General features: G+C 40.3%; 1 protein-coding gene across 14 annotated transcripts in view; it reads right to left on the bottom strand.

The window, feature by feature from the left end:
* REPS2 (RALBP1 associated Eps domain containing 2) overlaps positions 1–23,416 on the bottom strand; it is a 245,308-nt gene that overhangs the window by 211,217 nt on the left and 10,675 nt on the right. For 11 of the 14 annotated variants that reach the window (XR_011499666.1, XM_070502328.1, XM_070502327.1 and 8 more), the window contains exons 2-3: positions 14,998–15,138; positions 14,690–14,894 (exon numbers count right to left, since the gene is read on the bottom strand). The exons of 1 other annotated variant lie outside the window; for it this stretch is intronic. The gene's annotated coding sequence lies outside the window, so the exon portion shown is untranslated. The remainder of the gene's footprint in view (positions 1–14,689; positions 14,895–14,997; positions 15,139–23,416) is intronic. 2 more of the 14 variants (XM_070502325.1, XM_070502323.1) reach the window with 2 other exon arrangements.

Genomic DNA, 23,416 nt, shown 5'->3' with positions numbered 1-23,416 from the left:
GTTTATAACATTATATAGATCTCAGGAGTATATCATTATAATTCAATTCTGTATACACTTTGTTGTGTTTACTACAAAAGTCTAGTGGTCATCCGTCACCATACAAATGTCCCCCTTTCCCTCTTCTTTCCTCCTCCAACTCCCCTTCCCCTCTGGTAACCGCCAATCTGTTCTCTGTATCTATGTGTTTGTTTGTTGTTGTTTGTATCTTCCACATATGAGTAAAATCATACAGTATTTGTCTTTATCTGTCTGACATTTCACTTAGCATAATGCTCTCAAGATCCATCCATGTTGTCACAAATGGCAAGATAGTATTGAAAATCCTAGCTAGGTAAGAAAAAGAAATAAAAGACATCCAAATTGGAAAGGAAGAAGTAAAACTATCTCTATTTGCAGATAACATGATTTTATATATAAGAAATCCTGAAGAATCCACCAAACAACTATTACACATAATAAACGAATACGGTAAAGTTGTAGGGTACAAAATGAACATACAGAAATCAGTCATGTTTCTATACACTAACAACAAACTAGCAGAAACAGAAATCAAGAAAACAATCCCATTTACAATTGTAACAAAAAAGAATAAAATACCTAGGAATACATTTAACCAAGGAGGTGAAAGACCTGTAGTCTGAAAACTGCAAAACATTGTTGAAAGAAATTGAAGAAGACACAAAGAAATGGAAAAATATTCCATGCTCTTGGATTGGAAGAATTAACATAGTTAAAATGTACATATTACCTAAAGTAATCTACAAATTCAATGCAATCCCAGTCAGAATCCCAAGACATTCTTCACAGAAATAGAACAAAGAATCCTAAAATTTATATGGAACAAGAAAAGACCCTGAATAGCCAAAGCAGTCCTGGGAATGCAATGCTTTGACTGGCCATACTTGAGTCACCATTCATCCCTGGAACTGGGGATGAATTCAACTCTCACCAAAGCACAGAGTCTGAGATGCAAGTAGGGCTGGTCTTCCAAAGGAAAATTAGGGAATTATACCAAGAAAAAGTTGAATAGATGATGGGGAGGGGGTGATAATAGATGCCAATTACAGTTTGTGAATAAAATGAGTTTTTCATGCTCCTTTATTCACTCAGGACAGCTGGATGTCAGCAATATGCTTCGTGATTCAGTGTGAAAGTAATCTGATTAAACTACTACCACTCGGTACATGTATTTTCAGTATGCTATGGAAAGTAATAGGCAGCATGTATAAGATGACTTTTCCATACTGGAGTGCATTAACTATCAAGAAAAAGATGCTCATATAAGCACTACACTGATAATGCCAGTAAAAACCACTTCTGCATATTCCAGTGCTTGCTGCTTTCTAAAGTGGAATTCAGTGATGCATTGGATATCCGAACTTGTCACTTGAGATCCAAAACACTGTGATTTCTACTGTTCAGCATAAGATATTGGACTTTTTAAAGATCAGACTGAGATACAAATGACTCAGTCACCAGGACTTTCACCCTCTCTCAACCTTTGATGAGTTTCTTCATTTGATGGAGAAAGAAATAACTGCTGTATTTGGGGGTCTATTCTAGAATCACATGCAGTTCTAGTTAAACAAGGCAGATTGACCTCATACATATGTCTTGGATCCCTCTGGAAATCCCACTAGAAAGACTGAAAGGAAATTTTGTAAGACGTAAACTCTCAAGGAAACAGAAAGCTAGAGAAGATGACAGCAGATAAGATATGACAACAAAATGTTGAAAGCTGGCCAAGTGGATGGCCAAGTGGCATATGACATAATGAAGCAGAAAAGGCTAAGTGCCTACAAGGTGGGAAACCAATAAAAAGTAAGATTATCCATGTCACAGAACTCTCAGAAAAGCTAGCTGGAGAAGGCCCTCTGAAGGTGGTATGCAGGGTGAAGCTGAAAACAGAGTGGGCAAAAATTCTTTCAGAGGAAGAGCTAGAGCCCAGATCTCATCCTGCCTCCACATAGTCCCAAAAATAGAATGAATGTATGTAAAAAAAATTACTTAATTTACCAATGAAGAAAGCTGCAGCACAGCAAAGGAGGTTCAAAGATCATTTTAGAACCTGAAATGTATATACTCAAGCAGGAAAAACATGTTGAAATAAGTTTATTTAGCCACAGAACTGTTAATATTCTACAGGACCATAAAACCATAACCTTGGGGTTGTCATTTCTACTAGACATCTCTATTGAACAAAAGTCTACAGGTGAACATGTACGTTTACAGAGTATGAACCCGAATTAACAGAAAGCAGTACGTCAAATGCAGATTCTCCCAGACAATGAAATAGTCCTTGGGCAGGCCCGCTGGACAATGCTGCAATATGACATTGAAAAGACATTCAGTCATCCTTTTGCCTTGTTTATATGTTTTGGATAATTTTTCTTAATAAGAGAAATAAACACCTCTTTGAAAAGCCATAATTTGAATACTTACAAGCATTCTCCATACTACTGTAGTAAGAATTATATTATCTCACAATGTGATTTTAACATTTTCTGCTGTTCTGGCTCCTTCCCCTTAGAACACTGGTTCTTAAAACTAAATGTGTAAAACATTATCTGGGGTGTTTTTTTTTTTTTTAAAAAAAAGGCAGATTCAGGCCCACCAGAGATCCTGACCATATTTTAAGAAAATATGCCTTAGTACATAAAGGTAATAGGTGGACAGGCACAGAGTAGAGATGGGTTTCGCCACAGCCTGGGCAAGAACAAGGGACTGAAACAAGACAACCACTGTACCCAGGAGGCTCCCTGGCTCTGCCTGCAATGGCCTTCCAGACTGTCTTCTCCACAAATATATCCCCAGGTCCTCAAAGTCCCACTGGCCTCTTTCTTACTTCCTTTTTCTCCTTCCTCAAACCTCTCAGCCTGCCCAACCCAAACCAGAACAATCCTTATTCCATCCTCCTATGAGGTCATTCATTTCTTTCTCCACTCTCTTTTAAAGTCACTGCTTATGAATAAATCTTATTCCCAATTCCTTTAAGGCTCTACCCTCTGATTTACAAAAACCTTATCTTTCCTCAAAAACTCTGGCTCAAGCAAATCAAAAGCATTGTCTTTTACACTATGTCCAATACTAGTGTTACTGAACCAGGTTTGTTTTGCCCATCACGTGATAAAGCCAATCACCAAGATGACGAGTTTGCAGCAGAGAAAGGGTTTATTCACAAGGCAGCCAAGCAAGGAGACGGGAGACCAAATCTCAAATCTGCCTTCCTGAAAAGGGGGATTAGGAATATTTATGGGGTAAAGGAGAAGGTAGTCTGAAGTGTGGGAGTACACGATTGGAGGTAAGGAGAAGTGAGGTAATGGATGATCTGTGCAGTGTAGTCAAGCTTCATGGCTCTTTATAGGATGCATCTTCACAAAATGGTGGTGTTAGCATGATCTAAGGGTGGAGTTTTTGGCTCCCTGATGTCAGGAGGTCACCTATCGGACACCTGTGCAGGCTCGGTTTGTGGGTTGATGGTCTCAACTGGCCTGAACTGGACAAAGAGTGGACTCTCAGTTCCTGAAAAACTTAAGCAGCCATTACCATGGTGACTCAAGTGTCAGAGATGTTATCCATAGGGTGGGTTTTGTAATGCATTATCTAACTACATTTGCAAACAGACAACTGAGTATAGTTAAAGCAAGTTGGCCCCCAGTTTCACTGACTCTCCCAAAATACCACCAAAATAAACTATTGATGAACAAGCTGAGCTTATTGCTCATTGTACTATGGGAGATCACTACCTTGACAGTCTCACAGCATCTCCAAAGGGCGAAGGCCAAATTGAGATATTTACAAGGCTTTTTGGCAGGTCTGGTTTAAGGCTGGTCTTTTGATCTGAGGGCTTGATTAGGATTGAGTAAGGATCAGATCGTGACATAATATGATGTAGTAATGTTAGGACTGATGGACACAATGAGCTGAGTGTTTCAATCAAGTCTCAGAGAACAGAGTTGTTCGATGCGATCTATTGAGATGTTCAGTAGTCTAACATTCCTTTAAATCAAAAGGTTTCTGAACAGAACAATAAAGTTATTTACACTTTTGTCTTTCTAGGCAAGAGTTTCTTGGGGTAAAGTCACGTTGATGAAGACACTGGAATAGCAAAGGCATGTTAATATAGGTAGTCAACTGTGGGAATAGATGGCTTTCATTCTCAACCACAACCTCTGAAATGGGTTTCAGAGCCTATTTTGGCGATTTAAAAGCTAGATCTTGACTTTCTTTTTGCATTCCTCTGTAATAATCTTTAAAATCTTCAGGACAACAGACGCCCCGGGCTTAATGCAGTAGCATTCAGTTTTATAAAGTACCAGCTTGGGGCTGGCCCAGTGGCACAGCAGTTAAGTGTGCACCTTCTGCTTTGGCAGCCCGGAGTCCACCGGTTTGGATCCCGGGTGCGCACGTGGCACCACTTGGCAAGCCATGCTGTGGAAGGCGTTCCACATAGAAAGTAGAGGAAGATGGGCATGGATGTCAGCTCAGGGCCAGTCTTTCTCATCAAAAAGAGGAGGATTGGCAGCAGTTAGCTCATGGCTAATCTTCCTAAAAAAAACAAAAATAAACAACAAAAAAATAAAGTACCAGCTTGAAAGCATATTAACATATCTCTAGCTTTTTTTTTTTTTTTGGAGGAAGATTAGCCCTGAGCTTATGTCCACCTCCAATCCTCCTCTTTTTGCTGAGGAAAATTGGCCCTGAGCTAACATCCATGCCCATCTCCCTCTCCTTTATACGTGGGACGCCTGCCACAGCATGGCTTGATGAGCGGTGCATAGGTCCATACCCGGGATCCGAACCTGTGAACCCCAGGCCGCCGAAGCAGAGCGTGCAAACTTATCCACTACGCCACTGGCCTAGCCCCCATATCTCTAGCTTTTATCTTCCTACATAAATATGTTCAAGCCTCTTACATTTTTTTTAAAAAATCTCTCCAGGTAACCTGGGGGCTCATGGGGCATTCAACATTTCCTGTGATTCCTCCTGTGTTTGGCTTCTCTTCATGCTCAGATACCTGCTCCTGGAGGACAGGGAAGGTCCTTGCCATGTCTGCATCCCAGTAGCTCTGGGCATAGCTCCTGTGCATGTCAGATGTACACTAACTGCTTGGAGAACTACATTAATAAACAAGAGAGAGCAAAAAGCAAGCAAACAAAACCCCAAAACAAACAAAAGCAATAACAATCTCCATGCTTTTTGAAATAGAGGACCATGCTCATTGTTGCTGTTACCGCACAAAATTTGTGTTCCCCTCCCCAATGTGCATTAGAAAAAAACCCTATTAACTATGGCATCAGTTTTTGGGGGAGACATCACCTTTATTCTGCAAGATCAATCTGCATGGAGACAGAGGGTATGTGCCCTCAGATCTGTCTCCCCAATTCAGGATTTGGGGCAAAATTTAAGAGGTTAGGGAGAACAGACTGGCATGCAGAAACACTGGAAAGACAGTTTTGATTGGTGGGCTTCAAGCATTTATGGTAAAGTTTTAAACATTTACGACAGTGTTCTAAACATTTATGATGAGGTTCTAAACTTTTATGATAGGGTTTAAACATTTCTAATGAGGTGGAGAAGGAATTTTAACACCGGATCTTCCTGAATGAGGGCCTCCCACTTCTGATAAGGGTTCCACTTTCAAGTTCCAGTCATATCCCAGTCCTTGGGTTCCATGGAAAGGAGGACCTTTGGTTCTGAGGTCATTTCAGGTCAAGATTTCTTTTTTTTTTTTTTTTTTGGTGAGGAAGATTAGCCCTGAGCTAACAACATCTGTTGCCAAACTTCCTCTTTTTGCTTGAAGGAGATTGTCACTGAGCTAACATCTGTGCCAACTTTCCTCTATTTTATGTGGGATGCTGCCACAGTGTGGCTTGACAAATGGTGCTAGATCTGCGCCCGGGATCAGAACCTGGGAACCCCAGGCCGCCAAAGCAGAGTGCCTGAACTTAACCACTACGCTGCCAGGCTGGGCCCAGGTCAAGATTTCTGTTTCTGCACATGCTCTGGCTATGTGGCTGCAGATTTTCTGAAAGACAATCCTTAATCGCTTTGTTGATAAGAGATGGGGTCTGTTTGAACTGGCTCTAAATGGGCCTGTGGTTACATTGGTACTCTCTTTCCTCTGTCCCTTGCAATCTGTCTTCTCTCCTCCACACCACTGCTTTTGCTAAAAGTATGGATGACATCATAACTACTCACTTAATGGTCATTTCTTATTCCTTATCTTGCTTGATCTCCCTGCCCATCTAGAACTGAGAATGAATTATCAGAGAGGATGAAAGGTAATCCAGAAAGCACAGCATCATGGAAATCTACAGAGGAATTTTAAGAAGGATGGAGTGATCAATATCATTAAATATTGCATAGAGATAGGACCAAAACAATCATCTGGTGCTTTTTTGGCAAGTAGAGGGTGGTCTTTTTGGAGGGAGACTGCAGCCACTTGGGATTCAACACTTCCCTGATGTTCTCATTCTACGGCAGTTTCCACCATTCAACCATGGTTTGGCATCGCAAGCAGAGGCCTGTTCTCAAATCAAGGATAATGTATACTCCTGTTGATTTACTACTAATTCCAAGAAGTTCATATTATTAGAACCTTGCTTCAAGTTACATTTGGGGGTGTTCTTGTTTTGTCTTTTTCTCCCATTCTTCACTTTCTATTCAGCAATATGACCTGTATAGACGTTGTCAAAGTTCCACAGAGACCACCAGAGCCACCCCTTGATCACATAAAGCTGGGTTTATTAAACTTGCTGAGTAAGGGAGAGTCTCAAGTTCACAAAGTCTCAGTAGTAATTTAAAAGAAGGAAGTTAGAGAAGCTGCATACATATAGGGCTTCAAGGGCTGGGCTCAGATGGTTCTAAGGCTGGTCTGGGCAGGGAATGAACGTGTGTCAGAATTTGTAAACCACACAAGTTGCTGAACTTTGGAACACATGGATCTGAATGAGTTGATGTTAAAACAACTTGAGCTCAAGCTGTTTTTGTTGCAAGTTTGTGGTTTGTCTTTCTGGGATAGACAGTTATGTTATCCATTATAGGAAATTATGCTAAAAGCAGTGTCCCAATATGACATTGAAAGGACACACAGCCACCATTTTGCCTATTTCTAAGTTTTGCATATTTTTTTCTTAACAAAAGTAAAAGCTATGCATTAGAGGTCTGGGAGCAATGTGATACAGTGCAAGGATGACAACCTGTAGATCCGACTCAGAGCCATTGGTGGCACAGTGCTGGGTTGAGAAGGATTTTGAGGCCATGTCTGGGGGTCTTAAAGAAAGAATCCTGTGATCTATTACAACATTCTTTTAGGATGCTTCCTGCTCTGTAGAAATTTGAAAGCTAAAAACTACATTTTCTAGATTCCCCTGAAGCTAGAATTTCAGATGTGCTTTGAGTGCTGCCAATCAGATGCTCTCAAGTCAGCAGGACACAAGGCCTCTCTCTGCTGGCATGGATCGTGGCCCCAGACCCTGAGCTTCCCTGGTTGTGCCCTTCTGGAGCATGGCTGTGCATGTCTTCCTGAGACTCCATGAGCCAAACCAAGACCCTGCCACCAAATCCCCTTTTTACTTAAGTGAATCCTAGTTGGGCTTCTGCCACTTGCAACCAAGAATCCTGGGTGATATATCTATTGGCACACAAAATTTTCTATTCAGTTTCAGGCCCTCACAAAACCCATCCACCCCCAGATTAAAAAGCCCTACTGTAAGGACTTAACAATTTATCATTTTATTCTGAGTGTGTCTACACAATACTGAAAATCTAGTAGAAAGTCTATGAAATCCCTATCTATATGGCTATAGTCAATAGGTTATAAATAATATCTTTGGAAGTTTCAGGAAAAAATTAGAGCTTTTTTCTCCTCCATTGACTCACCATAGTACCTAAAATCCACTCTTAAGAATATATTTCATAGTGTTAAACTATGAAACCTTGTTTATTCTTTTTTTTTTCAACAAATAGGTACTGCATCCCCACCACAGTGGACACTACACTACATGAAAAAGATAGACATGATCCACGCCTCCATAGAGACTTAAGTTAAGTGAGGGAGAAAGACAAGTAAGCAGGGGGTCTCTTATTTAAATGCCCCTGATGTACCATTTATCATTCATTAAACTAAATAAGACATTTATTTACAAAATATTCTATCAGTTTGGCATTATCTACTAAAGCTAAACATATGCCATCCCATGACCTAACAATCCCACTGCTAGATATAAAGCCAAGAAAAATGATGCATAAGTCTACCAAAAGACTTACACAAGAATGTTTAAAGCAGTTTTATTCTTAATAGCCAAAAACTGGAAATAATCCAAATGTCTATCAACAGGACAATGGATAAAGTATGGTATATTTATACAAATAGAAAACTACATAGCAATAAAGAACAAATTTCTGCTACACCTAACCACATGGATGAGTCTCACAGACATAATGATAAGTGAAAGAAGCCAGACACTGAAGAATACATACTGTATAATTTCATTTAAATGAGGCTCAAGAATGTGCAAAACTAATTCAGTGATAGAATTCAGCAGAGTGGTTACATCAGGGTTGGGGAGCAGTATTGACTGCGAAGGGGGCATGAGGGAATCTTCTGGGTTGCTATAAATGTTCTATATCTGGATCTGAGTGATCTTTACATAGGGGTTCACATGGGTAAAAATTCATTTAGCTGTATATATAAGATTAGTGTACTTTATGCACTTTACTGTTGTTTTGGTTATCTATTGCTGCATAACAATACCCCAAAACTTAGTGGCTTAAAACAATGACAACTATTTATTATCACTCACAATTCTGTAGGTTGATTGGGTGCCTTATCCTCTGGGGATTTCAGTCACATGGTAGCTGGGGCTGGAGTCATCTGGAGGCTCACCTGGGATTTTAGGGTGACTGGGCCTCGCTCCTTCTCCATGTAGTGTTAGGACCTCTCCTCATCACACAGCCTCTCCACATAGTCTCTCCAGTAGGGTCACTACATGTGGCAGCCATGGGAGCGAGCCATTCAGACCTTCCTTCAAGAGAGAACCTGCTATGAGGATATAGTTAGCTGACATCCTCCAGGGATCACATCTTTGGGAGCTACTGCAATCCTCACATCAAGGCCATGTTCTCCCTGGTCCTTTCCTAGCCAGTGATTGAGTGCAGTGCGGGTAACAGAGCCGGGCCACTCCTGCCTATCACAGGACTTCTCTAATGGGCAATCTTTTCTCTGGGGCTCCCCATCAGCCTGACCAAGAATTTCTCAGAGCTGCACTGCTTCCTACCCAATCCTCTTTCCTTCCTTCTCTCCTTTCACAAGTGTCAGATCTGCAACACAATCTGAAGGCTTTCCCAGGCTACGCCTGCTTTCTTTATCCTTCCTTAGCATTTCACCTGATCAGCCTCTTGCATATATGATTTGTCTTGATGGATGCTTCTTAGAGGATCCAAACTGAGAGGGCTCCCCAAAATGAGTGTTTTAGGGCCAGCCCCGGTGGCCTAGTGGTTAAGTTCAGTGTGCTCCACTTCAATGACCCAGGTTCATTTCCTGGGCGCAGACCTACACCACTCATCAGTGGCCATGCTGTGGTGGCATACAAAAAGAGGCAGATTGGCAACAAATGTTAGCTCAGGGTGAATCTTCCTCAGCAAAAGAGAAAAAAAGAGTATTCCAAGAGAAAGGAAGCAGAACCTACCAGTGCTCCTAAATCCAGGCCCAGAACCGGCCCAGGGTCACTTCTGCCACTTTCTATTGTTTAACTCAAGTCACAGACTAGCCAGATTCAATATGGGAGGGGAACACCAGGGCATGAATATTGGGGCCATTTATGGAGACTAGCTATCACAACTGTATATAGGTTTTACCTCAATTTTGTAAGTGTTTTTTTTTAAAGTCCTGTCGTTTGGAAAGGCTTTGGACGCTGCAGCAGGAGGTGGGCTGTATACTGAGAGAGACCTCTGGAGGACACCACCTGTGCTCCTGCCATATGGCAGTGTTGAAACAGAGATATGGAAGTGCTGCAGCTTGTGTTTGGCTTCACATGTGGGCTTAAGAGTGACCTAGATGTATCCCATTAACAGGAGCCATTAATCTGTCAGCTCAGCCTTGTTTACCTACTGGTCACTGAGGCAGGATACACAAAAGATGGGTTAAGACACGCACTGGTTGATTTCAGCTGATTTCACCTGTGAGCTCTTGTCATGAGATTTCTCAGTTTAATCATTATTTGAGTTTAATATAAACAGTAATCTGATCTAATTAAGTAATTACATTGCATCAGATGTGGCAGTTAGAAAAGCCAAACACACCATTGTGCTGTCTTTAAAAAAAATATTAGAGAGGGAATAAGACTCAAAAGAGACAACAATTATTTCTGTTTTTTCTTGTTTTCATATATATTGTGCCTTACCAACAAGTGCTTCTAGTCAAAGGGTAAAGGAAAAGCTAAGGCAGCAAATAAAAATAAAAATTGAGGACAGCCTTTACTGCACCACTACAGTGAGACTGGAGTCAAACTACAGGATCACCAGGTTCAGATAGATAAGCCATGTAGAGGAGCAGGTCAGAGCACCAGTGTGGGTTGGTGATGCACTACCTAGAGGGCCTCAGGCTGAAAGAGAATCCTTTGCCCTGCAGGTTGTCTGGGCAGATGTTTTCTTGGATGGGATGGGAGTGGGAGGAGCTCTTATTTTTAAAATTGAAGTATAATTGACATAAAATGAAACACATAGATCTTAAGTATACAGTTCAGTGGGTTTTGACAATTGTATACCCATGTAACTCTCACCAGTCATAGACTCTAACCTTTTTTTTTTTGTCTTATCTGACCGAATTCTCTTGTTTTGTTAAAAGGTGCAGATGTTCTTTTCTCTAACATGTTTGGAGTCTTGAGATGGTCAATTTCAGCTATGTTCCAGGAAGATCTAAACTCCAACCACCCTGGACCCAACCACTCTGAATCAGTCCAGACGGCAACCACAGGAGTGACACTTGTGCAGATAGGCGCAAAATTGTACCAAAGTAGCCTTTGCCTCATTATAATGCTAGAATCACCACCCTGGGAGGAGCTAAAGCCTTATTAGCATAACATGCAATGTATGTGAAGGCATGTTGCCAAACTACGCATACTCAAGCTCGTACCCACCTCTACATGCGATGATGAAACTTCTCCTTTTGAATATTCATTCCCTACTCAAAATAAAGGTACCCACATCTCCTTGCTTGGGGGGCCCACAGCTTTGTGAAATTGTTCCCTATGGTCTCCTTTTACTTGCTGCATGCTACAAATAAAATTTTTCTTTGTATGACAACTACTTCTGGTATAGGTTTTGATTTTAACTCACCAAGGAGCAGACTTACTTTGGTCCAGTAACATAACCACCACCCTAATCAAGACACAGAATACATCCTTCATCCCAGAGTTGCCTTGTGCCTCTTTCCAGTCAATTCCCATCCAATCTCCAATCCTCTCCAACCACTTTCTGATTTGTATCACTATAGGTTAGTTTTGCTTGTTCTAGAATTTCATTTACATGGAATCCAACAGAATGACTTCTTTCATTCATATTCATAACGTATTTAGATTGATCTATGTTGTTGTGTGTGTCCTGTTTATTTCCTTTTTATTACTCAGTAGTATTCTATTGTATAAATATACTGCTATTTGATAATCCATTCTCCATCTGATGGATATCTGAGTTGCTTCCAGTTTGGGGACCTTACGAATAAAGTTGCTACGAACATTTTTATACAGGTTTTTGTGGACAAATGTTTTCATGACTCATAAAAAAAACCTGAGTAGGATTCCTGGGTCCTAGAGTAGATGTATGCTTAAAATTTCAGGTGTTCCACCCCCTTGCCCATAGTTGGTATTGCCAGTCTTTTTATTTTAGTCACTGTAATGATATCTCAGTTGGGTTTTAATTCCATTTCCATGATGACTAATGATGTTGAGCACCTTTTCATGTGCTTATTGGACATTCCTATATCTTCTTTTGTGAAGTGTCTGTTTTTAATGCCTTTCATCTGACTTTTTTATAACCTGCTTTATCCCCTTAAAGAAGCAGTTATCTGAGTTTGCTGCCTGAAAGAGTTCTGTGATGAAACAGATCAATTCAACCAACACATTTAGCCAATATAGCTTTCTATACTGGCCCAGTTTCACTGTTAAAAAGCAAATGCCCTTGCTCAAATAAATTGGTATGATGTCCCCAAAGTAAAATGCTTACTCTAGTATTTTATTTCCAACTCTGGGATATATGTATGTACTCTAAATAAGCAGTTTCACCACAAGCGCAACAACTGGAGGCTATGGTCTATTATAAATAAATAATGTTTTAAAAAAACAATCTATTTGCTTTTAAATGAACTCTGGTCTGGTGGAACATTGCAAATCAAAGGATTTCTATTCCCACAGAATGAGGCTGAGGCAATAAGTGCTTATAAATATATAAATGTGTTTATACATTTACGTGTATATAAATCAATGGGTCTTAAAACGCTGTAGAATGGTTGTTATGAAATAAACTGTAGGGTCTCATTAAAGGATGAACAAGGAAACTTTATTTTCACCCACTACAAAGTATTTCAATAAGGAATCAAGATCTTACAGAAAGGAAGTCTTGGATTTCTGAGAGAAGTTCACACCAATTCATCTAACTTTAATGTTGGATATCACCAGTGACACCAGATCCATCTTTACACTTAAGGACTAATCAGTTTGAATGCTTGGTTATTCCATCTTTTCTAGTGAAGACTTATTAATTGGTACTTTTATGTGCTGTAAGGAACTTAATCCTACTGAATGTAGTCATAAATGTGATGGTAGGATGTAGTACAATGGTCATCGGTTGTCTCATTTCACTTAAACTTAACCAAAAATATAATCTCTTTTCTTCCTGTGTATCTACTGCATCATGCTCACATTACAACATTTCAAAGTTTTCTGATTTTTACCTACTATTCTTATATTTGGACTTGACATTTTCTGTGTTTATGAGTAGTGATGCCAATCCGTTCCTGTTTCACAATAGTAACTTGCTTTATCTTGAGTAGTTTAGTTATATTATCCTAAGTCACCTAGACCAATGCTTCTTAAACCTTAATGTGCATAGGAATCACCTGAAGATCTTGTTCAATAGCAGATTCTGATTCAGTAGGTCTGGGGTGGAACCCAAGATTCTGCATTTCTAACCAGCTCTCTGGGGATGGCCTTTCTGCTCACTCAGGGATGCCACTTTACTAGCAAGGAGCTACAGAATAATCATAACCTTGTTGCTGTTCTGACTGATATTCAAGTGAAATTTACCATTACAGATTTTTAGCTATACAAATAAAACATTATGGCAGATGATGTACTTTCTCTACCCAATTGCCATCTCTTGTCCTCCAACCCCTAAGCACCTTCTGTTTGTTAACAGAATTTCTATTTTATTCAGGGCAGCAATCCAACAACCTTGGCTATTCTGCTCCCTTTGCTAAATACCAACTTCCCAGGGCTCCTTGCATGTAAGGGTGGCCGTGTGACCCAACACTGGCCAACGGGATGCAAAAGAAAGTCTCCTGGAAGCTTCTGGGAAAGATTTTATTTTTTTGGCTAAAAGAGACTGTGACACAGGAAACACTTCCCGCCCCCCCACCCCAAATCAAATTAAATCTCAAAAGCCAAGCACCTCACTGACACAGGCTGCATTAGTTTCCTAGGGCTGCCATAACAAATTATCACAAACTTGGTGGCTTAGAATAACAGGAATTTATTCTCTCACAGTTCTGGAGGCCAGAAGTCTGAAATCAACGTGTTGCCTGGGTTGGTTCCTCTCTCCTAGTTTCTGGTGGTTGCAGGTAATCCTTGGCATTCCTTGGCTTAAAGATGCATCACTCCAATCTCTGCCTCCAATTTCATATGGCCTTCTGCTCTGTGGGTCTCTCTGTATGTCTTCTCCTTTTCTGTCTTTTATAAGGATACCTGTCATTGGATTTAGGGCTCACTGTAATCCAGGATGATCTTATCTCGAGACCCTTATCTTAACGACATCTGCAAAGGCCCTTATTCCAAATGTCACATTCTGAGGTTCCAGGTAGACATATCTATTGGGGGAACCCCACTCAACCCACTACACACGTCTAATCTGTCTTTTTGGAGGGAGACCCTCCTGTAGCTCAGACTTGGACCCTGGGGCCTGTGAAATCCAGGACATTTGGGAAAGGGCTTCTTTTCAGTCTACTGTAGTCACTGTCCCTATGAAAGCAGGGAGTTCCTCTGGTGGAGCCACTCATTCCTTGCCAAGCTCAGTTTTGAGGATCCTCACAGTGACTCCTAAGGTACACATACTCTGTCCTCAAGTATCCCTGTGGCCCCGCTGTGAGAGGAGGAGAAAGTCCCTACCACTGCTCTTCCTTACCCCTTGGTCTTCCCAGCAAGCCTGGCTATATATTTGAGGGGCCCAGTGCAAAATGAAAATACAGGGCCCCTTGTTCAAAAATTACGAAGAATTTCAAGAGAGTAACAGCAGAGCATTAAACCAAGCACAGGGCCCTGTGCAACTGCGTGAGTCACTCACCCATGAAGGCAGACCTGCTTCCCAGTCTCCAAGAAGCCAACTATCCCTCTGGGTTTGGCCAAATCCATCAAAATTCTCCCCTCCACTCCCTTTCACTCTGGGAACATGAATGAAACATGGAAGCTCTCACCTCTCTTTAGGGCCTAGAGACTGGAACTCAGAATGCAGAGCCTGGGTAGACATAATAGAAGCAAGGAGAAGGTTGTCTTAGCAATTATCTTTCTTACGAGTCCACAGCATAAAAATCAGATGAGACACAAATTAATGTGTCAATAACTTGCTCTGTTACAAAAGGATGGTTAAAAAAAAAGCCACCTTCACATGTTCTGAGGATCCTGCAAAACATTAGGGTGGGTTTCGAAGTTAAAGAGAAAGAAAGAAACAACATAACAAAATAAAACAAAAACAATCTCCTACCAAAATACCACATTACTTTACCTTCTTAGTCCAATTTAAATGACTTTTTTTGAAGTTCTTAAATGTTCTATGGAATAGGGAAGTTAGTGACCAAATTCTTCTGGTTTATGTTTGAAAAACTGTCACCAAAGAAAATGTTAGCCTTGCAAAGCCAACCACAAGCTGAAATGCAAAAAGAAATGAGAACTAAGCAATTTAGGGTGTTAAAAGTAGAAAGTATAACTAGTAATAGTATCACCCTGTTTCCTGGGTTTTCATTTGCACTTCTTTCAGGAACATAAGTATGAAAAATATTGAGGATGTTAAAATTTTTTGAGATGATGGATTTTCTGAATTTGTGTTGTTATAACATTCTAAAGGAAACTGACAAAGTTTTCATTTTTTCACCTAAGTAATTATGTCTACATCTAATATGTTATGTCAAACTGAGTTTTGTTTCTCTTTGGGCTACAGAGCTATATATTTCTGCTTTCAGTATAAGTAACACTGGATTTTTCCCCACAAAGTTTGCCATGCGGTTTTCAGAATTTCAAGTTTGTTGTTTTACGAAGTAAATAAAACAAAACATATACAATTTGAAAACGTTTGAGTTAGTCTCTTAATACACATAATCCTATAATTGTGTATAACAATGAAATAAAAGTTAATTTTTATCTCATGAGAAAAACTGCAAATATAAACACGTATATGAAAAATGCTTAATTCTACTAGTGCTTTACTAGTAGTAAATTATCCCATGAGAAAAATGTGTGAGCAGTAAATAAATATATGAAAAAGGCCTGATTTTACTAGTGATTTTTAAATGTACATTTTTCTTTCTTTTTGTACCCTTTTAACAACCTCTCCCTATTCCCCTCCCCCCCACCCTGGCCCCTGGCAACCACTTTTCTTTTTTTTTTTTTTAATTGGCACCTGAGCTAACATCTGTTGCCAATCTTCTTCTTCTTTTTCTTCTTCTCCCCAAAGCCCCCCACGTACTTAGTTGTATATTCTAGTTGTAGGTCCTTCTGGCTCTGCTATGGGGGATGCTGCCTCAGCATGGCTTGATGGGTGGTGTTACGTCCATGCCCAGGATCTGAACCGGTGAAACCCTGGGCAACCAAAGTGGAACGTGCAAACTTAACCACTTGGCCATGGGGCTGGCTCCAGGCAACCACTTTTCTACTCTCTATTTCCGAGTTTGACATTTTTTTTTAGATTCCACATGTGAGATACCATGCAATATTTGTTTTTCTCTGTCTGACATTTCACTTAGCGTAATACCCTCCATTGTTGTCACAAATGGCAAGATTTCCTTCTTTCTCATGGCTGAATAATATTCCACCGTGTATATATATACATTATCTTCTTTATCCATTCATCTTTTGACAGAAAATTAGGTTGTCTCCATATCTTGGCCATTGTGAATAATGCTGCAATGAACATGGGAGTGCAGCTATCTCTTCGAGATACTGATTTTATTTCCTTTGGATAAATACTCAGAAGTGAGATTGCTGGATCATATGGTAGTACTGCTTTTAATTTTTTGAGGAATCTCCATACTATTTTCCATAGTGGCTGTATCAATTTATATTCCCACCAACAGTGCACAAGGTTTCCCTTTTCTCCACACCATCACTAGCATGACAGCCATTCTAACAGGTGTGAGGTGATAGCTCATTATGGTTTTGATTTACTTTTCCCTGATGATTAGTGGTTTTGAGCACCTTTTTGTCTACCTGTTGGCCATCTAGATGTCTTCTAAAAATGTATATTAAAACAATTCATCCAAACATTCATCATCCAATAATTCTAGCTAAGAGACTCTAGAGATATAAATACAAGAAAGATATAGTGTCTACCTTTGAGGATCTCAGAGCCTACAAAAAAGGGAAACAGACATGATAACAAATAAATACTAAAGTTATGTCGGTGGAAAATTAGAAATCTGTATGTGGTTCTACAGGTTCCAAAGAAGAGAATGTTCAATTCTATCCTAAGGGCAGGGTGGACTTCCTTGAGGAGGGACACCTTTTCTGTTTTGAAAGATGTTCAAAAATCAATGGTAGACTAGTGTGTGAGACTCAGAGTGGGTGATTGTATTCCAGTTGCAGCAGTGGGAGCCACGACATAAGGTGAGAAACAGTAAGGTGTGTTCAGATAACTATAAAAAGCTCAGTTGCCTGGTATCCATGGTTTTGAGGTGGGGAAAAGGAGTAGAGTGAGATAATGTGGGGCAGGTAGTCATATGTCAGAGCTAAGGACTTTAAACTTTATCTCATAGGGACTCATAAGCCATGGGTTGGTCACTTGTATTTATTTCTTATCCTAGATCATCGTGATTCAGAGTGGCTATTATGGTCAATGATTACTGAGATAGACTGTTTGCAAACAGTTGCCATCATTCTCCTTTCTGTATCCATGGCACAGGTAAGTCCCCTTCTACTCTGACTTCAGGCTTGGCCGTGTGACTTGCTTTGGACAATGGTCCATTAATAAACGTGAAACTTGAAAGATATACAGATGGCCAATAGGCACATGGAAAGATGCTCAACATCACTAATATCAGGGAAATGCAAATCAAAACTACACTTAGATATCACCTTACACCCATTAGAACGGCTGTACTCACCAAGACAAAAAATAACAAACCTTGGAGAGGTTGTGGAGAAAAGGGAACCCTCATACACCTCTGGGTGGAATGCAAACTGGTGCAGCCATTATGGAAAACAGTATGGAGATTCCTCAAAAAATTAAAAATAGAAATACCATACGACTCAGCTATCCCACTACTGGGTATTTATCCAAAGAACTTGAAATCAACAATACAAAGAGACTTATGCACCCCTATGTTCATTGCAGCATTATCCACAATAGCCAAGACATAGAAGCAACTCAAGTGCCCAGTGACTGATGAATTGATAAAGAAAATGTGGTATATATATACAATGGAATACTACTCAGTCATAAAAAAAGAAAAAATCGTCCCATTCGCAACCACATGGATGGACCTTGAGGGTATTATGTTAAGTGAAATAAGCCAGACAAAGACAAACACCATACGATTTCACTCATTTGTGGAAGATAAACAAACTTACAGACAAAGAGAACAATTACCAGGTTCTGGTTACCAGGGGGAAGGGGGTTAGAGGGGGGCACAAGTGGTGAAGGAGCACATTCATATGGTGTCTGACAAATAATAATGTACAACTGAAATATCACAATGTTATAAACTATTATGACCACAATAAAAAAATAAAATAAACATGAGACTTGAAAAGTGTTTGCACTTTGGGGCTGTTCCTGGGAACCATGCAGCCATCACCATGTGAATATGTCCAGGCTAGCCTGTTGGAGACACATGATCAGTCTCCCCCGTCACCCCAGCCATCACCAACACCCACTCCAAATATGTGAGTGATGCCACGCTAGAACAATAGTTTCTCTTAATACATACTCATTAGGGAAAAATCAGAAAGATAGAAGGAAGGAAACATGTCATCCATAGTTGTACTACCTAGATATAACCATTATAAGCATTTTTAGGATCTTTATTTCCAATCTTTTTCTCTGTGCAGATTTATTTTCTATATGGTTATAATTCTATATGGACAATTTTGCATCCTGCATTTAAACTGTATTTAAAAAGTATGTTTTTTCATTTTTTACTCTTCAAAAGTACCATGTTTAATGACTGGATAATAGTCCATCCAGTGAATGAACCGTGATTTCTTAGCTGTTGTTGGGCACTTAGGTATACGCCACAATGAACCTACATAAGCATAAAGCTCTTTCCAGATTTAGGATTATTTGCTTAGAATATTCACATTAAGTAGGGTAATTGGATCAAAAGGTATGAATATCTTTTAGAGCCAATACATATCAACAACTTTCACAAAGGATTTCATACCAATTTACACACCCATCAACACTGAGTACTCATTTCACCAAAGCCTCAAAGGCCGCATAGAGTTTTCATTGTTGTTCATTTTGTTTTGCTTTCCATCTTTGTTAATTTTGGTGAGAAATGAATTCTGGTTTCCATTTTAATTATTTCTTCAATAATTAACAAGTTTGAAGAATTGGAAAGTCACACTTCCTAGTGCCTATCAGAGCACTGGGCTAGCTGATTTCTTAAAATAACTTTCTTCATATAATCCACACAATAGCTGCTTCCAAATTCCGATATAGGAAAGTACCTAGAAGTAGCTATCTGTTTGAATCCGTGTTTGCACAGCAATTTACAAAGACTGAGAAGATGTCAGTTGTCCATATCAAAGAATGGGCCTACCCACATGAAGATTATTGGTAGGAGGCCTAAACTTCCCCCAAGCTACCCCTTGGCAATGTCAAAAACCAGAGCCGGACAGTAATTAAAGCAGTAAAACAAATTTTATTCAAGACTACTGCAATAGACAAGAGACGTCAGTATAGAACGGGGCTCAGTTCTGAATATGGCATGGGCAAGTGGGAATCTATAGCCAAGGAGCAGGATGGGGGTAGTGGATGGAAAATTACTAAGAAGAAACATCAAGAGTAAGGGGGATTCTGGTTAAACAGACCTAACAAGACTCCTTGCTGAAGACAGGCCAAAGTGATCGGACATCACCTGGGAGATGGTGGAGGATGAGGAACCTGATCAGATATCAAAGGGGATCAGATATAGAGGATGGGGACTTGTAGCTAAACAGACTTAGTGGGGTTCTTGCTAAATTGGATTTTACAAGGAAGTGCACAGATGGGCCTAGGAGAAGGTTTAGGAGCCTGACTAAAGTTTGGTCAAGCAAAGAATCTTTGTCAGCATCACCAGGGAATTCACACCACAATATTGTTCCAATTTACAGATGAATACCCTAAGCCTTGGGGATTGTTAGGAAACTTCTAAAGAATTCCATGGATATACAAATATCAGAAAATGCAAATAGGACATCGGAGCAGGGTGGATGGGGTTCCTCAGTTCATAGAACAAAAATCAAATGAAGTAGCAAGAAGGATAACACGTCATTACAAGATTTTTCTTGTATATCTCAAATACAACCACTTCTCACATCTCTACTGCTGCCACCCCAGATCAAACCACATCATGCTCACCTGGACCACCACAGTAATCTGCTAACTAGTTCCCTTCATCCCACCCAGGTTCCTCTACGGTCTATGTTCCACACATCTCCTAAATATTTCAGCAATCGTCATGTTCCTTTCATTCATTTGGCAAACAAGGAAACTTGCATAGGTAATTCTGGTCAACCTCCTCCCACAATGCTTTAGTTCCTGCAACCCCAAGGGAAAAAAAGAATTAAAAGTGTGTGAGCCCAAGCTGACCCATTCCCTGCCTGTAGGACTTGGGCCTTGCCTATGCCTGGATGGGAAAAGCAGCCTGATCATTGTCTTGGCTACCCTAAATAGTCTCCCTCACTCTCACTGCTCAATTCCCAGCCTGCCAGATGGAGGGAAAAGGCTTCATTTTGCTTTTCACTCCATAAATCTTTCTTTTTTAAAAGATTTTATTTTTCCTTTTTCTCTCCAAAGCCCCCCCAGTACATAGTTGCATACTTTTAGTCGTGGGTCCTTCTAGTTGTGGCACATGGGATGCTGCCTCAGCATGGCTTGATGAGCGGTGCCATCTCCGTGCCCAGAATTCGAACCGGCGAAACCCTGGGCCGCTGAAGCAGAGCGCACGAACTTAACCACTCAGCCACAAGGCCGGCCCCTCACTCCATAAATCTTAAGTAGCCGCTATGGGACAGGTGCCGTGCTATTTACTAGGGACAGGATGGTAAACAAGACACAAATGGTCCTAGTATTTTGGAGCTTACATTCTAGCAAGGGATACTGACAAAACAAGTAAATAAAGAGAAAGCTGACACCGTGTGATAAACACTAGGAAGAAAGCAGAGTGTAATGTTAAATTAGAAAGTAAAAGGGAGGAGGCTGACTTAGATTGGGTGCTTAGCAAAGGTCTCCCTGAGAAAATGACATTTAAGCTGAGATTCGAAGAAAGAGAAGGCGGGGTGGGGTTAGGGTGTGGAGAGGCAGAAAAACAGTGATGTTCAAAGTCCCTGAGGTGGAACAAAACATCAGCAAGTTCAGTAAATTGAAAGAAGACCAGAATCTTCTTGGTGCACACTGAGCATGGAAAGTGCCTGTGAGATGCTCGAGTCCAATTATGTAAGGCCTTCGAGACTATGGTAAGGAGTTTGAATTTTATTCAAGGCGCAATGGCAAGATATTGAAGAGTTAAGTAGGGAAGAGAAATAATCAAATATCTCTTGATAGTTTGTGGGAAATGGATTGAATGGTTAAGGGTGACAGTGGGAAGACTAGCTAAGAGGCCGTGACTCTGGTCATTGAGAGATGATGGTGATTGGGACTGGGCTGGTGGCCACAAAGATGGAAAGAACTAGAGGGATCTAAGGATATATTTTGGAGGTAGGATCAAAGGAAATTGCTTTAAAAAATCCACTTTCATCAAATAGTAATAGACTCATTTGTTGCATTAATAATAAAAAAATTAAATATCCCTAGATCAACATCACAAAAATATATGTAAAGAGAATTTTAGAAAGAAAAATTAAGTTAAATTGCCATTTGTGATTTAAAGAAGTTATTCTGAAGGACTTAGATGAAATATGATATTAAAAAATCTGTATGAGGGCTAGCCCCAGTGGCCTAGTGTTTAAGTTCAGCATGCCCGGCTTCAGCAGCCCAGGTCCGGTTCCCAGGTGCAGACCTACACTGTTTGTTAGTTAGACCTACACCATGCTGTGCTGGTGGCCAACATACTAAAAAAAATAGAGAAAGATTGGCATGGATGTTAGCTCAGGGCAAATCTCTCTTGGCAAAAAAAAAAAAAAAAGAAAAGAAAGAAAAAAAACCCTGTATGAACCGTTGTATAAATGCCATCAGATTTGGAAAAACACATCATTCTAATTCACCTGAAATGGAAAAAAAGTTATATTCAGGCCCTTATAATTGGATGACTGATGACTCACTAAATGTTTAATCATTTAAAAACATTCTTTCAAAAGAAATTGCTGATGGATTAGATGTAGAAGGTAGAATCAAGATTGGCTCCTAGGTTTCTGGTTGAGCAATTGGTTGGTATTGACTTTTAATGAGATAAGGACAACCGAGCGGGGCATGAGGTAAAGGTTGTACACAGGGATTAAAAGTTCAGTTCCGGACATGTTAAGTTTGAGACGGGCTTTGTCTTCTTGACTCTGAATAAGGTAAACACAAGATGCTTCTTGATGAAAAGAAACGTGACCTACATTGACACAACACCAAATTGAGAATTAATGACAGAGGGGGAAAAAGAGGGAAATGTGTAAAAGATTGTCCCAAAATAAAAGCACCCAAAACTGTTGTGCTTCTTAGAGAATTTATCTGAAGCTTTCAAATAATAACACAAGAGGTAGGTATAGGATTATTGCTCTCTTATAGATGAGTAAATGAAAGGAACGAAACTTAAAAACTCATCTAAACTACACAGCTAATAAAGAGAGAAGTTAGCATTGTATAAATTGTAATAACTTATGGTAAAAGTAGGAAAAGATTACCTTATTTTTCTGTGACCTTGTGTCAGACCATAAGTTATTGTCCCCAGCTCCAAACCAGTCCTCCTGTATTCTGGCTGATGATGCCAGGGCTTGGGACTCTGCAAACCACATCTCTGCCAGTAGGGGGAGCGGGAGTGAGAGAGGGAGCTTGAGACTGTCAGGCTGGAAAAGGAGGAAGAGACTTGCTTTTCCCTATCTGCTCCCCACACTTTGGCAGCAGCAGTTCCTTCCCACAGCAGCAGCTGAACCCAGCTGGCAGCTTTTTCAGCATTTGCAGAGCCAGCTTCATTGTCACTGCACCTCAGCTGCAGAGACAGCAGCCCCAGTAAGCAGTGCCCCTCTCCTGAGATCTGGGTCCCAGTCCCCACCTCTAAGTTTCTAGGTTTTAATAAGTCCAACCTCTTCCTTTTGTTCACTCAGCCATGATACCTTAGAGTTCTCTTTTTACTCTTTCATAGTTTACAATTCTTTGCATTAAATTCTTTTAAAAAAATTATAACCTATTTATTTTAGAATTGAATACAGAGTTATAGGATGTCCCCTCCACAGTGATTTTCCTAGAGTATCCTAACGCAAAGGGATAACTACAATTTTTCAAGAAAATGTATCATACAAAAGTTTTCTTGGGGCCGGCCGGGTGCTGCAGCGGTTAAGTGCGCACGTTCCGCTTTGGGGGTCTGGGGTTCGCTGGTTCGGATCCCAGGCGCGGACATGGCCCCGCTTGGCAAGCCATGCTGTGGTAGGCGTCCCACATAAAAAGTAGAGGAAGAGGGGCATGGCTGTTAGCTCAGGGCCAGTCTTCCTCAGCAAAAAGAGGAAGATTGGCGGCAAATGTTAGCTCAGGGCTAATCTTCCTCAAAAAAATAAAATAAAATAAAATAAATTTAAAAAAACTTTTCTTT

Source organism: Equus asinus, chromosome X (genome assembly GCF_041296235.1).
Source record: "Equus asinus isolate D_3611 breed Donkey chromosome X, EquAss-T2T_v2, whole genome shotgun sequence".
Classification (NCBI taxonomy): Eukaryota; Metazoa; Chordata; class Mammalia; order Perissodactyla; family Equidae; genus Equus; species Equus asinus.
Note: the sequence above shows the minus strand (reverse complement) of the source record. Positions and strands in the feature narration are given on the sequence as shown.